Raw genomic sequence first — 18592 nt, forward strand, 5'->3', positions numbered from 1 at the left:
AATGCTGTAAGAAGAGAGGGGAAGAGGGTCTTCAAGTTGTTTACCTTGAAAGAGAAGTCGCTGAAAGCTTGATGGGATCCCCATCCGGCGTTCTAGATTCAGTTTGAGTTCTTGCACCAGATCTGAAGGACTGACCCATTGCATGATGGTTCTGCCTGTAGGCTGAGAAATTTGGATCTGAAAGGGATCAGAGATGAGCCTTGACCCCTTGCCAGGGCTTCTTGTGCTTCCTAGATCAGATCTGCCGTGGCTATTTCCCATCCGGGGAGTCGGACTTGCAAGATCTTGGCCGATCTGTTTGTTGAGAAATTTCTTGACATCTCGTTCAGGCATTTCGTCAAACAGTTCGTGTGCGATCTTTACCCTTCTCTGTTTTATATACAAATCCAGAAGGGTGTTCGCCACAGCCGCATGGAGCTTACACCCTCTTCTTCTGATTCGGCCATGGATCTCCATGCTAAGATGCAGAGATGGCCGGGCGATACAAGCCGGAAGAACATTGGCGAAGGTGAAGAGATTCTACGAGATGTTTGTTTCAGTCATCTGGTGGAAGAGATACAGGACCTCCTGGGTAGGGTCAAGCTTTGCGGGAGATCCATTCATCAATGTGCTCAGATATCCATCACGTTTGCGCTTTTGGTTGAAAACCCTGCAAGCTTCTACCATGCAGCCGCTCTTCTCCAACCTCCGCCGCGAGCTCGTGACCAGTTCTTCGTCCTCGGCCTTCGTGTTCGTGCTTCTTGGACCGCCTATCACACTTTGCCTCCTTCCTCTGCAGCTGTTGACGAAGCCACCATGAGAAAGCCCTGTTCGCGCCGGTAAACGGGACATCGCTGCAGTTTTTTCACCTCGGCTCCGCTCCGCCTCTTGAAGAAGATGATTTTAATCCTCTTAATTGACTGCAACTTAAGGAGAGGATGTTGGGCAAATAATTTGGATAGATCACCGAATTGGAGTTAGAAATTTAACAAATTAGTGAATGTTAATTGACCATAACCTTTTGGGATGCATTGGTAATAAGTTCTTTAAGCTATGCCAACATTCAATGATCTTCATTGGCCTTTGAACAAGGTAATCCTTTGTGGCGTCAGGAGCAAAATCAATGGGTGTCACAATTAAATTTATAGGTTGCATTTTCTCGAGTAGAAGAAATGCTAAATCCAACCAATCCTCGAAAATCATATCTTCAAGACTTTGAAAACACTTGGTAATATTTTTGGGTTTTTCAATTATGTGGTTTGATGTGTATGCATCACCTCTATCGAACACTGGAACAATACCATTTGTAAAATGTAAAATTTTTCAAGGAGTAAAATCTATCTGTGATCATGAAGGGTCCTTGATTAATGTTTCCCCATCTCTCGCAAAGTTGATGTGTGCATATATATATATATATATATATATATATATATATATAACTCTTAAATATATGGACCTCAGGTTTGTTTTAGGGATGAAGCAATAAATGTGGTGTTAATACCAGTTGCAAAAATATTATGTTTGAAGGAGACAAAAAAATCGATCTTTCAAGTAGGGAAAGGCGTCACAATCCAATGACGTCCCTTGATGATGTAGTCATTGGTTTTACCTGAAGCATAGTTGATTAGGAGGCACCCGGTCCGTGATGAATAGGTATACCTCTTCTTTGTCACTAAAAGTAAATGCACTTTGATGTAATGTCTAGCATTTCCATTGGGATAACCACTCAATTGCAAACTCTTCACCTATGAGATATGGGGTGATATGGGGTGTCTTTTACAAAGTCAAAAAATTCCATACAAGGCCATTATCAAGATTTGTATTCATTTTCAAGAAAGAAATTTCATAAAAGACATAATTCATATGTATTAGAAATTGTAATTATTTTTACATGTGGAGTTGGTTAAATATAGAGAGTCGGTTAATTAATCGAGTGTTTGAGTGTTGAGTCAAATATTAAACGACTTTTAACGTGTGGTCGCATGTGATTGCATGTCAAAATATTTTAGGTGAGTAGCTAGTTGAAAAATAATAAATACCCTTCACCAGATTCATTGTAAGAATCATATTTTATATGATCATGTTTTGTATTCATCATCAAAAGAAAAATCCCATTTAAAAAAAACATAATTCACATTTACATTCGTAACTCCTAACATGGCCACATAGAGTACATTCATAAATATTAGCAACTCCATATAGCTAAATTAGAAGATTTCATCGAGCTTACCTGGAAAATTAATTATTTGAATGCCTATAAGCGCTTTACTGCTACAACACTGCTCCTCGAGATTGTGAGATCTATTGTGCCTGCTACTAGTTGAATCCCAAGGCCGTGAACGTCCATGTACAACAATTTGCAAGTCAAACAGGAATTACTGCCTAATATTTGTGGAGTGGACGACCCAAATTATTTTCTCCACTCGCAAAAAGTCATCTAAACATTACTTCAATTTCCATTCCTTCATGCTCCATTTGAGAAGTGGATTGTTGTTACTGAACTCATTAATAATAATCTGCGATGAAAACCTTTAGAACCTTCTAAAATTTGAAACTTTTGAGTGCTTTTTCAAGATTCGAGAAAGTGGAGGTCGGGTATTTGGATGAAATTGAGATCCTTGAGACTGAGAACTTAAACAGAGAGGAAGTGAATGCAACAAGTCAATTCAGTCAATTCTGGGACAACATCCGAACTTTAGCCATTGCAGAAAAGGAGGAAGCCAATATAAATGTTCAGATAGGAATAAGATGGTATCTCATTAACATATTAAACTAATGACAAATCTCAAGGAACACACAAACAAACCAGATGAAGACTTTATCTACGATAATAAGAGTACCTCTTCTTGTTTATATGATCTGAACAACAAACTTGATTGGATTAAGATCAAGTCTCAACAGAAGCAACGAGCTCTCAGTCTCTCACTACCTCCAAACTCAACAATTAGCTGCAAATTACAAGACCAATTGCGAAATTCACCTCCAAACTCAACAAGTAGTTGCAAATTGCAAGGCCAACAACTAAATTTTATAGATTTGTGGATTCACCTGCATGTTATAGCCATTATAATGTTTGCAATGAATTTTGGAGTATTTCGCTATAGCCGTTATAACGTTTGCAATAAATTTTGGAGTATTTAGTGAGATATGATATAGCAGCCTTGAATGTTGTTGTCCTTACCCCAAAAGACTTTACACAATTATTTTAAAGAAAATACAATATTCTATCTTGCCGAAAACCAGTAAAAAACAAATCAATCTTATTAAATAATTTAATTTTAAATTTAAAAATATAAATAATTTTATATTAATATAATTTTTTAATAATTACATATTAAAACCATAAATTCCTTCTCAATATTAACATAATTTTATATTTATCATATATTATAAATCGGTTATATATTTTCATCTAATATCGCATAAATATTTGTATACTATTTATTTTTACTCAAAGTCAGAACACATTTCTCATTTGAATTAATGTGTTTGGTCTCTAAAAGAAAACAAAGTACATGTTACTTTGATAAAACAGAGTTGTTTTTGGAGAGATTTTTTGGTGTTCAAATACAATGGAAAAAATTTGAGGTGAAATCTTGATTTGTGTTATTTAAACTGATTTTTTTATTCTATATATGGATTCAACGCCCTGAAAAATCCCTAGGACACTTGGATTGTGCAGAGATTACTCATCAAACTTGTGATTTCAATAAATACCTGTAAAATTTTAGAAAAATTAAAAAAAAACATCACTAAAAACAATTCACCATAAAACTAAGAAATAAAAAATCACTAACTCAAAAATGTTACATTAGTGAACAACATAATTTTTGCATGAGTAAAGAAACTTCTATTAAAGAAATCTATAAAAATAACTTAAATCACATCATTAAACTAGGAAGAACTGAAAATGCTTGAAGTTAATGCTAAGTGATTCTAAACGTGAAATACTACGAGTCAAGTCTAGTGATCGCCCTTAAATTTATACAATTACTTTTACACTTTTCGAGGTAGGATACAAACGTATTTAGGTGGTAATACCGTTTAACAATTTAAAATAGATATTAATGAGTATTAATGACATCTTCCGAAAAAAATAAACCATCAAAAATATGTTTTGCACACTGGCCAAACACTTCATAAATACAAGTAATATAAAAAAATCTGCGCATTTCCAAACACTTCACATAGTACGAGTATATAAAAATTTTAAACATATTTAATGGGGCAAAATGCTCATCAAATTTTAATTCTAGTTAAATTCTAGTTGTTTTTAGTGTGATTTTTTAGAAGTTTTTTTTTGGATTTTTCCGGTGTAATTTATTTAAAATGCAATAATTTATTGAAATCACAAGTTTGATGGGTAACCCTTACACACTAGAAGTGCTTTAGGGGTTTTTCAGGCCGTTGAATCCATATATACAGTAAAAAAAACTAATTTAAATAACACAAATCAAAACTTCACCACAAATTTTTCCACCAAATCTTGATAATCACACTAAAGACAAATCCTAATCAGATTTACTTTGTGATTTTTCCCAATACCCTTTAAGTCTATGAGGTCGAGATGTTTCTTTGTGACACGTGGCTGTGACGAGGGGATGATGTTTTGGATTTTGTTTGAAAATTAATTGGACGGGTGATTGGATGTTGTGATAAAACATTGGATTAGCCCACTTTTCCCACCATTTCTCTTTCAAACAAAACCCCAATTTATGTGTTAACTGGCTAGCGATTTGTTTCCGCTAATAACCTTAAAAAGTCTCCAAATAATTTTTGGAAAATTTCCACTATCCTCCCTTTTCCCATATTGCTCCCAAATCCTTTTTTATCAGATTTATAAATTTCACTGTTGGTTTTGTTGGATTCATTTAGCAAGAGGTGCTATATGGCTTTGGTTCAGAAATTTGTTTGGTTATTACATATAACTTTCATGGGAAAATAAAAATAAGAAGGTTGTGGGGCAGCGAGTTCCTGCCTTGTATGGTACTCAAAATGGCACTCAGAAAATAGGACGGGAAGCATGGCACTCAGAAAATGGCACTCAAAGAGGCATGGACCCAGATCAAAGGCCATGAAGATCACAACTCTTCTTCTAATGAAATATAACCCCAATCCTGTTTTCGGATATGAAGCCAAACTACTGACCAACACCTCGGATTTAAGCTAATTTGTTTATTTTCAACGGTCCAGTGCCAAAAATATCATCATATTCATCGCTGCATTATAGTCAAGAGAACACCCCCTAGGCAACATTACTCTTTACAGCAAGACACAACAAGACCATGTTCTTAGCTAACTTAATTTAAGAATTCTGATTTTCTGATTTCTCAGATGCCCATGAAAGAAAAATCACCTGCCAATTTCAAGAGGACTATAATTTGATTATTGATCTAGAAATAGTTCATGAATCCTAAGTTGAAATTCATGAAATTATTTAACATTAGATTATAAGCATGTACATGGATTGTCTTTATTCCAACTTTAGAATATCTAATTGAAGTGCATTTTTATTATTTTTTATTTTTTATTTTTTTTGGGAAATTTTGAATAATATCTAATTGAAGTGTATTTTTTTTCTATTTTTTTAGGGAGGGGAATTCTGAATATGAAGTTAAGGTAAGTTGGGCTTCTCATTAGACACGTATATATGCAAGATTGTGATATATTAGACACGTATATATGCAGGATTGTGATATATTGATTGATGAGGTTTTTTTGGGAGATATGAATCTAGATGGATTTCTGTCAATTATGGGTAATTTGTTATCAAACACATATGAAATGAAAATTATAGTATTGGAGAATGCTTGTGCAGAGAGTGGTTTGATTCAATGTATGAATATAGCTTGCTTGTCTAATTTTAACATTGTCTTCTCCTACAACAGTAGGGTAATTTGGAACATGCCTCACATCAAAACACTTGAACTAGATTTGCAACTTAGCAGTAATTAAGCTTACCATTTGCGAAGGTGTGGAGCATTTTAACATTGTCTTCTCCTACAAGAGTAGGGTAATTTGGAACATGCGTCACATCACATCACTTGAACTAGATTTGCAACTTAGCAGTAATTAATCTTACCATCTGCGAAGGTGTGGAACATTTTTCTCACTACACTGATGTTCTAATAAGGGCGTATACAAAGGTAGTTTATTGTAAAATATTTAAATGAAAATACATACCTAAAAGAAATTCTCACTCCACTTGTTGTGTGCTCCAAGTGATTCAACAACTTCAAGGTAAGCTGCTACAGTGACTGAAGACTCCATGTAGGATGCATGCTCCAGGTGATGCTTCAATTACCCATCAGTTGATCTTATAGAGCAAACCCTCTACCTTTGCCTAGCAATAACAAGTAGTTAATATAGATTCTGGCTCCTCCCGTAGTTTCTTTGTGCAAGCTCTATTTACATAGCGATTTTATCCATGTTTACAGAGTGAGCTTTAGAAATCAAAAGTTCATTTTCTATTTGCCTTGATTCCTGCTGCCCCATGTATTATGTTGGTACCTATAAAGTTTCTGATTCTGATTACACTATGGGTTCCAATGCCTTCTTGAGGTAACATCTTGCATATAGAAGCACATATACAGATATAAATGAATTGAGCAGCTAGTGAATTAGTTATCTGATGAAATCTGGTTTTCCTTGAGGTGTTTTAGTTTTTTTTGGCATGGGGATAGATACACAACATTGTCAAGTGTTTGTTTCACTTAGTTACATGTAAACATAAGCGGTGGCACCTGTTACAGAAGCAGACATGTAGACATAAGTGGCGGCAGGATTACATGTAGTGGACAATATAGTTCAGCAATGAACAATATAGTTTGATTAACATAAAATGTTTGATATTTAATGTTGGCATTAGTTCAAAGTGAAATTTCCATACTTCAAAGTGAAATTTCCAAATGCGAAGCAAAAATAAGATATAATTTATGCTTTCAACCCCCGCCTCTGGAAGAGGCCAAATAAGACGATCAAGCCGATTAGTTTTAAGAAAGTTTGGCTATTCGGGATAGTAACTAGTTATTCGTCATACTAATCAGCGTAGATAAATGTTAAAGGCCACCATCGATTACTATAATCCCTGCCTTGCCTACAGCGAGGACTAATAATATGCTTAAAATAATATTTATGGATACTATTTAAATGGATATTTAATATAGCCTCACCATAATATTTTAAGGTTATCAATATATATTTTATAACAAAATAGTTAATATGGTCTTCCAAAATATAGTGTTAAATGTGGGTATATATCTTAATTTATATGACCATAATTATTTTATGATATTTAATATATCCTCACTATAATATTTTAAGGTTATTAATATATATTTTATAGCAAAGTAATTAATATTGTTTAGCAATTTGGTATTAGATCCAGTAACGTCTAGTTCATTATGGTTTGTACTCAAAATATGCAAGTCTCTAAAATGGATTATTCTAGAAGATCAGTCTCTTTTAGAGAGCTTGAAGCTGAAGAAAACCCATTAAGAGATATGTTCGCTTCATCATCTCAAATGGTTATAAATTCTACAAAACTTGAATATTTTGAAAGTTAGCCTGCACCTCAGTGGTGTCTGCCCTGTATCTCCTCATTAGAAGTATATGCTGACTTATCTATATTCCATATTAAAGTTGTAACTAGAATATCTATCAAAGAAAGTATTAGTCAAAGACAAGAGAACTCAGATTCTGTACAAACACTTTCTCTTCTTGACACTAAGAAACTTTAGGGTGAAGCTAAAAGACTAAGAACCAAATATTTTCATCTGGGGTGCATAAGGGTAGGGATCAATCCCTTAGTCCATAAAGGAATGAATACTTTTGTTCTTGCCATAGTCAGAGATCTGACACATAACAAGTATTCAGATTCATTGGTAGGAGGAATGGTTGCTCCATTATCAAATGGACCAGTATACTTTGATTATTATCCCAACTTTTCTATATATGCATTTGATAAGCACATCAAGGATATTTTACGACTACAGATTCAAACAATAGGGTTTGACATGAAGAAAAAGAGAAATAATATTTCCATTCAAACTTGTGGTTGTTTTAGATACACAAATACCCTCTATCTTGTAGTTCTCCATGCTCCGAACAGAGAATCCAAATCTAGTGTGGTCGTTCTAACAGATGCCTAGAATCAAAAGTTAGAACATCAGATTATTTAATGGGAAGACCTAAGTTTCCCATAACATTGGGTTGTTGATAACCCAAAACCTCCAACAATGCACAAGATTACTTCTTCTAATATATAAGAAGGACCATCATCTGTTGTAGTGTCCTTTCCTAGAAGATCTATAATAGATCGCAAAAGAATCAATTTAGCTTTCAAAGCATCATCCATGTATATTGATCCACAAGTAGTAGATATTTCTAGTTCTTTTACACCATCTATAAATTGCTCGCATATAGGTCTATTTGAATATGCCCAAATTGTAAAATTTTTATCCCTGCAAGTCATTTGCCCAAGCTGCAATCAAAAGATAAATCTCAGTAGCCTTGTTGATTTTGTCATACATCAGAATCACCATCCAAGGACATGAGTATATCCTCCTACAACTTCTGTCACTTTGTGTCCAAATCCTAAGTGTTCTGAAATACCGTTCCCTCATGATACTGATCATGTATTAATGATTCATAAGCTTCCATATTTGGAAAATGAAGACCCCCGCCTCAAAGACATGTTTAGAAAAATGTGTCTTGTTGGTATGCATCACTATGGTCTAGGATATCTGGAACAACTTGATGAGATAATCCCTCAATCCAAATTTGACAACTTTGTGCCTTCTGATTGTAAAAAGTCGTCAAAACTAGAAATGCACAAGTTCTTTTCGGTTATGGAAGGATGTAGGAAGCATACAATTGATCATCAATGGATAAAAAGTATGCTTAATTGGGATTTATACACTCATCCTGAGGCAGAAAGTTTTAACCTTACCACTCCATACCCATAAAAAATCAAATTATCCCATGAATGGAAAACATATATGTAAAATAACAACATTTGGTTGTCTTTTTATGAATGGAAGAGGAAGCAAGAAAATACAGATGTGCAAATGGCAGATGTTGAATCATCCTCATCAAAACATTCTTGGACTGCTATAAATGGCAGTAAAATTGAAACTCCTACCACCTTCCCTCCTTACAAAGGCATTGTATTAGGAGAAGCACAGAACAATGCTAAAGCCATTCCGTTGGTCATAAAAGATGACAGTGCCCTTGGCATTGGTGGTAGGATACAGAAGGCCAGTGAACAGATAAACTGGACAAGTACAGTAGTTAAAAGGCTAGAAATGAATTGTGCAAAGTCTATTGAAGTTAAAAAATATTTTGAAAGTATACAAGTCTCTGTAAATAGTATTAACAGAACTCTGAATGATGTGAACTATTCCACTACTGTATTGAAAGGTTTTGTTAAAGAATCCTTAACAAGGATAGAAGATGTTGAAAGGAAAGTAGATATGGGAAAACAATCTACTCAGGAATCTATTGAAGAATTTTCTGAAAATTTTGATAAACCTCATATAGCCCCCAAAGACAAACTGATTCCTGTTTTTTCTCTATTCAAGAGATCTGTAAATATACAACATCCTGTTAAGCCTGTCAATAGATTTCCTTCTTTCTTCCCTAAAGAAATGGCCGAAGAAAAATCTAAGTCAATGACTATGTCCTCACTGTTTAAATAAGTAGAGCAACCTGAAAGCTCAGAACCACATTTGTTCCCTATCTATGAGCCTCTCCAAAGTCAATATACCAGGTATCTAGCACTTGATCTCAGTGGAAAGGGGAAACTTCCAGAAACACATAACTTCCATCCTAAATCACACAGAGAATGGAATATTGACAATCTGAGTGTTGCTCATATTCGAAAAATGATAGATTTTATGTTTACAGAATATAAGCTCATGTGCCTAAGGGGAAAAATTGAAATAGAAGCTTGTAAATATATTGTTCAGTGCTTTATTGGAACTTTGTTGATATGGTGGGAAACAGAGTCATCACTAGCAATGGTGGCAAAAAGATGAAGCGGGAGATATCATTCATAATTCTGATGGAGCTCCACAAACCAATATGATTGTGGCACTAACTTCATTTATTTTAGAACATTGGTATGGAGGAGAACTTGAACTTGCCAATAAGCATGAGATAATTCTCATGAATATTAAATGTAATAAAATGTCTCATTATGAAGATTTTCATAGAGACTAGATTCAAAGAATATATGAGGTTAATGATAGCAAAAATCTCTTGTGGAAACAAATATACTTAGTAGCATTGCCTTCAAAATTTTTAGATTATCTAAGACAACAAGATGATTTTTAGTTAGCTTTTGAATCCTTTACTTGGAAAGAAATATACAGCATCATAACAAAAGTTATGGTAAATTTATGAACTAGTACGAAAGCTAATAAATCTCCGCAGAAGATGTCAAGATTACCAGACAACAAATTCATCTGTAACAAGTATGGTCTTGCTATAGATGACCCCATAGTAAAAAGAAGAAAAGATAAAAAGAAGGCCAAGAAAGAAAAAAGACAAGAATACAAAAAATATCCACAGAGGAAAAGAAAAGGGACCAAGAAACGATACTATAAATATGTGCCAAAAACACATTACTATGAACCCAAGGATATTCATCTGCAGACACAGAAGAAAGATCAGTGGAATAAATTGATTTGTTGGCTCTGTGGCCAACCAGGACATACCTCCAATCGTTGTCCTTTATCAGAAGAATCTAATAGAAATAGAGGAAAAAAATCCTTTGAAGCTGTAAAGAAGAAAAAGGCAGTAAAAACAGAAGGCATGGTGTCAATCTTGTGTTATAAATGTGGTTCTAAGAATCACAAATCTGAAAATTGTCCAAACATCTCATTTAAAGAACAGATACAACAAAGACAACTCTGTTCAACATCTGAATCCTCTGAAAGTTCTTCTTCAGAATGCTCTGATGAAGAATTAAACATGCACATGAATGAATGTGACTACACTGATTCAGATAATTGCCAATGTGAATCAAGCATTGAATCAGAAATCTCATCTGATGAAGACCATGTTTCTTAGCCAAAGGAGAAAGTTCTCATGGAACAAACCATGAACGATGCAGAAACAAAGCTACTTGCCCAGATTAGAACATTAGGAGAAGAAGAGATGAAGGAAAAGTTACTAGAAACGTTTCTAAGCATGATGCACAAAAATCAGGGGAGCAATAGCAAGATTGCATCTAAAACTGAACCAAAGGCATTATTCATTGATGCCTCATTTGAAATAAATACAAGGTATTTTCGAAGAATCCAACAGAAATCTAAGACCAGAGCCCTCACATTAGGAGAAGTTAGCCAAGAGATTCATCATCTCAAAAGAAAGATTGTCTCTCTAAAAGCACAGGTCCCTGAGTTAGAAAAAGGGAAGAAAATTAAGGATGCATATGATGAATATTACACTAACCCAAATATTGAAATATTTGAAGGAAAAAAGTAGGATACTATAGGTTTCACTGACATGAGAGTAATGGCTATCCAGTATCAACAACATCATGTTATGCTAGATATCTGTATAAATGGTGAAATGTTTTCCCTAAGAACACTTATTGACTCTGGGGTAGATGTCAATATTTTGAACTCAAAAATAGTACCTGTAAAGTACTGGGTAAAATCCTTTAGACAAGTGATTGGGTTAGGAAACAAAGATATACTGTATGAAGTCCCTCAGGCCTCTATTTGCTTTAAATAGCATTGCATAAAATTAAAATTTGTTGTTGCAGACATTCCTATTGACTGTATTTTGGGGAATGTATTTTTAGTAGCTGTAGAGCCACATGGTCCAGCCAGATTGAAAAATGGCGAGGCTGGTTATTTTATATCTGTACCAAGCTCAGATGGAAAATTACAAACAATCAAGTTACCCTTTGTATCTACTCCTAAAGTGTCTACTATGGTACAAGAAATGCAATAGATCGAAATAGCAAAAAAAAAAATTTTGAAGACCTCAAGGAGCTAAAGACCACCCTAAAGATAGGAGACTATCTTCTGACTCCTATAATTAAACAAAGGATCTCAAGTCTGAGATCACAGATAGAAAAAGAATGTTGTGCTGAAGAACCAAATGTGTTTTCGCATAGAAAAAAACACTATGTAGAATTGTCCTACAAAGATGAGTATGAAGGGAAACCCTGCAAGAGCAGAGCAATCCCTATAAACAAAGAATGTAGAGATCTCTGTCAAAAAGAGATAGAAATCCTCCTAGAAAGAAGATTGATTAGAGAATCCATCAGTCCTTGGAACTGCTATGGTTTTTATGTTAATAAACATTCAGAATAGTTAAGAGGTATCCCAAGACTGGTCATAAACTACAAACCTATGAATATTGTACTCTCATATGACACTTACCCCATTCCTCACAAAGGAAATATTCTAGCAAGAATAGCAAGGGCTAGATTATTTTCTAAATTTGATATGAAATCAGGATTTTGGCAGGCTGAAATCAATGAAGATGATAAATTTAAGACAACTTTCAGTGTCTCAACAGGACACTATGAATGGAACGTCATGCCTTTCGGACTAAAGCATGCCCCCTCCAAATTCCAGAAGGTTATGGATAATATTTTCAACCCATGCTTTGATTGGTTACTAGTATACATTGATGATATACTTATATTTTCTAGAAATGTCCATGATCACTTTAAACACATCCAGAAATTTGTAAAACTTGTCAAAACCAATGGATTGGTTCTTAGCAAGAAAAAGATTTAATTATTTCAAACAAGTATCAAGTTTCCTGGCCATGCAATTAAATATGGGCAGATCACTCTACAAAAGCATGCCCTGGAATTTGCTGATAAATTTCCAAATATTATCACTGACAAAACTCAATTTCAGAGATTCTTGGGATGTTTAAATTATGTAAGCATATTTTACAAAGATTGCGCCAAAGATATATCATTACTCAATAGAAGACTGCAAAAACATCCAAAACCTTGGTCTCAGGCCCACACTGAAGTTTTCAGAAGAATTAAAATAAAGGTAAAAACACTTCCTATTCTTCATATTGTTGGGTTGTGTTATATTCTTTCCATGACTAACCCACGTAGTGAACTGGGGGGTGGAGCCCCCCCTTCATTGCACCAATTGCGTAGTGGGGGGGTCACGGGGGGGTGGCAACCCCCCCGTCTAGGGTGTTTGAGGGGCGCGGGTAGCCCCCCTCTGCGGGGTCTGGGGCAGTGCCCCGGGAATTTTTTTTTTGGACCCTATATTAGGTTGGGCGAACCTACCTATGGTATTTCGGTCCATGGTATTGGATGCTTTGGCATGTATAAATATGTATTGTAACATTGAAAGGAACATAATGAAAAATCAATGTGGTAGTCCTGGTTTTGGGATCCAGGGGAAAATCTCTGTGTATATGTGTTGTATGTGTTATGCTCTCGCATTGTTTATTTTCTTTATTTTAGAATTTGTATTCGGGTAATTTCTGTATGGGGTTAAAACCTTCATTTGGTATCAGAGCAGTTTTGGCTTCAAGGGAACGCCTTTGTTGCTGAGGGATTTCGCTCGGGCCTGTGGTAGACCCTGTTCAGTGGGAGATCTGCGGGATCGATTCTAGTGGTGAAAGAAGATGGCGAGCAATGGAAAGATAGAGATCGAGAAATTTAATGATCAGAGTTTTGAGTTGTGGAAACCCAGGATGGAGGATCTGTTGGTGGATAAAGATCAGTGGATCGTGGTAGATCCAGGTACTAAACCAACGGGAGTGACCGATGAAGAATGGAAGAAGTTGGATCGGAAGGCAAATAGCACAATACGATTGTGTGTCTCAGATTCAGTATTTCTGAATGTATTAGGGGAAGCTACGGCAAAGGCTTTGTGGGACAAGTTAGGGACTTTGTACCAATCTAATTCTCTGGTGAATAAATCTTTCCTACGGAAAAAGTTGTATAACCTGAGGATGAAAGATGGAGACTCGGTGACAGAGCATTTGAACGCATTTAATATTGTGGTAAGTCAGTTATCATCTGTTGATATTAAAATTTCAGATGAAGATAAGTGCATCAGTTTGTTGTGTTCTCTACCAGATTCATGGGATAGTCTGGTTATTGCAATAGGTAGCAATGCAATTGCCTTGCAGTTTGATGAAATAGTCTCATCCTTGCTAATGGAGGAGATGAGACAGAAAAATATAGAGCCAGAATGGTGATGCCTTGTCTGTACGAGGACGGTCCCAGAACAAAAACAAAAATAAGTCATCGAGTGGGAGATCTAAATCTAGAGGGAGATCTAAATCTCCAGGAAAACCTGTAAAGGTGGTGTGTTGGAAATGCGGAAAGGAAGGGCACTTCAAAAGGGACTGTAAATCTAAAGCTCCTGATAAAGGAAAGGGATCTGATGATGCTCCTTCTACGGAGGCAAAAACCACCTCAGATGAAGGTGGGGACGTGTACTTGGCTTCTTCAAGTACACATGTAGATCATGAGGCATGGTTGATTGACTCAAGTGCATCCTTTCACTTCACTCCCCATAAAGAGTGGTTCTGCGAGTATGATAAATATGACGGTGGTGATGTCTTCTTAGGGGATGATAGGAAGGCTAGAATCGTTGGTCGCTGAAAAGTAAAGTTGAACTTGCAAGGTGGAAGGGTATTCTTGCATTAGCGAGAAATTTGATTTTTGTAAGCAAGCTGGATGATGTAGGTGTAAAAACAGTGTTCGAGAAGGATACCTGCAAGATGGTTCAGGGAGCACTGGTATTGATGCGAGGAGTTTGGACTGGAACTCTGTACACGCTGTAAGGTAGCACTGTTGTTGATGGGTACAACAGTTATGTGGTTCCTGAAAGTGTAGCAGAAAATCTAGTGGTCTTTGGAGAGAAGACCATGTTGTGGCATCAAAGGCTTGGACATATTGGAGAGAAGGGCCTTCGAATACTTCATGGTAAAGGTATGGTAGAAGGTATGAGTAATAGCTCTCTAGATTTTGATTTCTGTGAAAACTGTGTATATGGGAAGCAGAATCGAGTGAGTTTCCCCTCTAGTGGTAAGAGGGCGAAACAGATATTAGAGCTTGTGCACAGTGATGTGTTTGGACCTGTGAAGGTTCCATAATTGGGTAAGTCTGTGTAGTATGTATCATTTATAGATGACTTCTCAAGGAATACTTGAATGTATTTCCTTAAGAAGAAATCTAAAGTCTTTGACAGGTTTAAAAAGTTCAAGGCTCTGGTGAAAACCAGACAGAGAAGAAGATAAAGGTGCCGAGGACAGATAACGGTGGAGAATTTTGTAATAAGGAATTTGAATAATTCTGTAAGAAGTGTGTTATAGCATTGCAGAAGACTACTCCATATACACCTCAGAAAAATGGAGTTGTGGGAAGAATGAACAAGACGTTGATGGAAAGGGCAAGAATCATGCTCAGTGGTGTCGGGTTAGGATAGGAATTCTGGGCAGAGGCAATGGATACAACATGTTACCTGGTCAACAGATCACCTTCATCAGCGTTGGAGGATAAAAATCCACAAGAGGTATGGACTGGTAAGAAACCCTCTCTTTCACAACTGAGGGTATTTGGATGTGATGCATATGTTCATGTTCCAAAGGAGAAATGAACCAAGTTGGATAGTAAATCTGAAAAGTGCATCTTTATTGGGTATAAGGATGGTTTAAAGGGTTATAAGTTTTGGAACCCTGTAACAAGGAAGGTTGTGTACATTTGAGATGTGGTGTTCAGAGAGATGAAAGATGTTATTAAACATGAAGTCCAACCAAAGGAACCTGAGAAGATAGAGTTTGAGATAAAGGAGGAAGAATCAGACTCTACTGCAAAGGAGGAATTAGAAGATGAAGAGCCACAAACTCCGGGTGTAAGAAGATCAACTCAAGAAAGAAGGCAGCCAGAAAGGTATAGTCCATCTGCTTTCTGTTCAAATTTTGCTTTATCTATTACTGATGATGATCCCAGAACTGTGAAGGAAGCAGTAGATTCAGAGGATGGAAAACTCTAGAAAGAGGCCATGGTTGATGAAATGACATCTTTGCGCAAAAATGAGGCTTGGGATCTGGTGGAGTTGCCCGCTGGAAGGAAACCCATTGGCAGCAAATGGGTGTTCAAGAAGAAGAAAAATGCAGAAGAAAAGGTGGAGAAATACAAAGCTTGGTTGGTAGCAAAAGGTTATTCCTAAGTGCTGGGAATTGATTTTGGTGATATTTTTTCTCCTGTTGCCAAGGTAACTTCTATTAGGTTACTTTTATCTGTTGCTGTTGCTTTTGATTTTGAGGCAGAACAGATGGATGTGAAGACAACATTTCTTCACGGGGATCTAGAAGAGGAGATCTACATGAAGCAACTTGAAGGCTTTGCGGTGAAGGGTAGGAAAGAATTGGTATGCAAGTTAAACAAGTCTCTGTATGGGTTAAAACAGTCACCAAGGATGTGGTATCAGAAATTTGATACATTTATATGGGGACTTGGCTTCACCAGAAGCAAAGCAGATCACTATGTGTATTTTAAATTAATTGGTGACCATGTTATTTATTTGGTCTTGTATGTGGATGATATGTTGCTGGTTGGAAATGACAAAGAAATTATCCAAGATTTGCAGACCCAATTGTCCTCCAAATTTGACATGAAAGATCTTGGTGCTACAAACTATATTTTGGGCACGGAAATTAAAAGAGATCGGGTAAAGAGGAAGCTCTGGTTAAACCAGAAGAAGTATGTCGAGACAATATTGCAGAGGTTTAATATGCGGGATAGTAAACCTGTGAAGGTTCCTATTCATGTAGGTGTAAAGCTATCTGCTGAACAATGTCCCAAGACACAAGAAGAGGAAGAGGATATGTCCCGTGTTCCATATGCAAGTGTAGTCGATAGCCTGATGTATGCAATGGTCTGTACTAGACTAGACATTGCACGTGCAGTGGGAGTATTGAGCAGGTTTATGTCAAAACTAGGGAAAGAGCATTGGACAACAGTGAAGCGGGTTTTTAGGTATCTGCGTGGCACTAGTGATTATGGTTTGTGCTACCAAGGAAGACCAGGATTGGATAGAGTTTTGGATATCCATGGCTTTGTTGATGCAGACTGGGTTGGAGATTTGGATCAGAGAAGATCTACAAGTGGGTATTTGTTTAACCTATTTGGAGGTGCAGTCAGTTGGATGAGTAAGAAACAATATGTAGTGGCACTATCAACTACAGAGGCAGAATACATGGCAGCCACTCATGCAAGCAAGGAAGTAGTTTGGTTGCAGAGATTGTGTTCAAGTATGGGGTTACTACAGGGAGCTATAAGGATAGACTGTGACAACCAAAGTGTAATTTTCTTGGCAAAGAACCTTGTATATCATTCAAAGACAAAGCACATTGATGTTCAGTATCACTTTGTGAGGGATATGATAGAAGACAAAAAGGTGTTGATGGTAAAGGTGGACACTTTGAAGACTACTGTAGATGCATTGACAAAATCTGTGAACTCTAAGAAGTTCTCTTGGTGTAGAGAAACAATGGGCATTTTAGTGCTAGAAAAATGACTAAGCTCTCCTATGGCCCCCTGTGGAAAGAAAACAACAAGTGGGAGAATGTTGGGTTGTGTTATATCCTTTCCACGACTAACCCACGTAGTGAACCGGGGGGTTAGAGGGGGGGCAGAGCCCCCCTTATCTGGGGGGTTTGAGGGGGGCGGGTAGCCCCCCTCTACGGGGTCCAGGGCAGTTCCCCGAGAAATTTTTTTTTGGACCCTATATTAGGTTGGGTGAACCTACCTATGGTTTTTCGGTCCATGGTTTTGGACGCGATGGTTTTCGGTCCATGGTATTGGATGCTTCAACATGTATAAATATGTATTGTAACATTGAAAGGAACATAATGAAAAATCAATCTGGTAGTCCCGGTTTTGGGATCCAGGAGAAAATCTGTGTATATGTGTTGTATGTGTTATGCTCTCACATTGTTTATTTTCTGTTTTTTAGAATTCGTATGCAAGTAATTTCTGTACGGGGTTAAAACCTACACATATCGCTAATGAAGATTCCTTCAAAATTGTTGAAATAGATGCCAACAATGAAGGATGGGGAGGAATTTTGAAGCAAAAGAAAGAATGAGAAGAACAAATAGTTCAGTTTGTCTCAGGGACTTGGAGCCCACCTGAGAAAAACTATTCTACTATAGAAAAAGAGGTCAAAGCAACATGGAACTGCATTGATAAATTTGATATCCACCTGATACACAAAAAGTTTCTCTTAAGAATACATGCCTCTGCACTAAAGAAAGTCCTTAGTAAAGCTATAAATAAAGCGGGAGAAGCTAAGTTCGCAAGGTGGAAACCTCTATTTGCAAATTTTGACTTTGAAGTTGAACACATCAGAAGCGAAAAGAATTGTCCACCTGACTTCCTAAGCAGATAATATTTAAATCAGAAAGACACTGCCATGGTGATAGTAATAGAATGGGACCCTTCCCAACATATAGAGACTCTGAGAAGTATTTCTGAAACGCAAAACTGGGAAGAATACTGTTCCAAATGGAAACCAACATGGCAGCTAAGAAACACAAAAGTGCTCGATGCAAATTTGCAACCTCATTTAGATATTCAGCACTTAGTACCTAAAAGGAA

This window comes from Pinus tabuliformis, chromosome 7 (genome assembly GCF_031772625.1).
Source record: "Pinus tabuliformis cultivar Carrire ecotype Pingquan chromosome 7, CPIR1, whole genome shotgun sequence".
NCBI lineage: Eukaryota > Viridiplantae > Streptophyta > Pinopsida > Pinales > Pinaceae > Pinus > Pinus tabuliformis.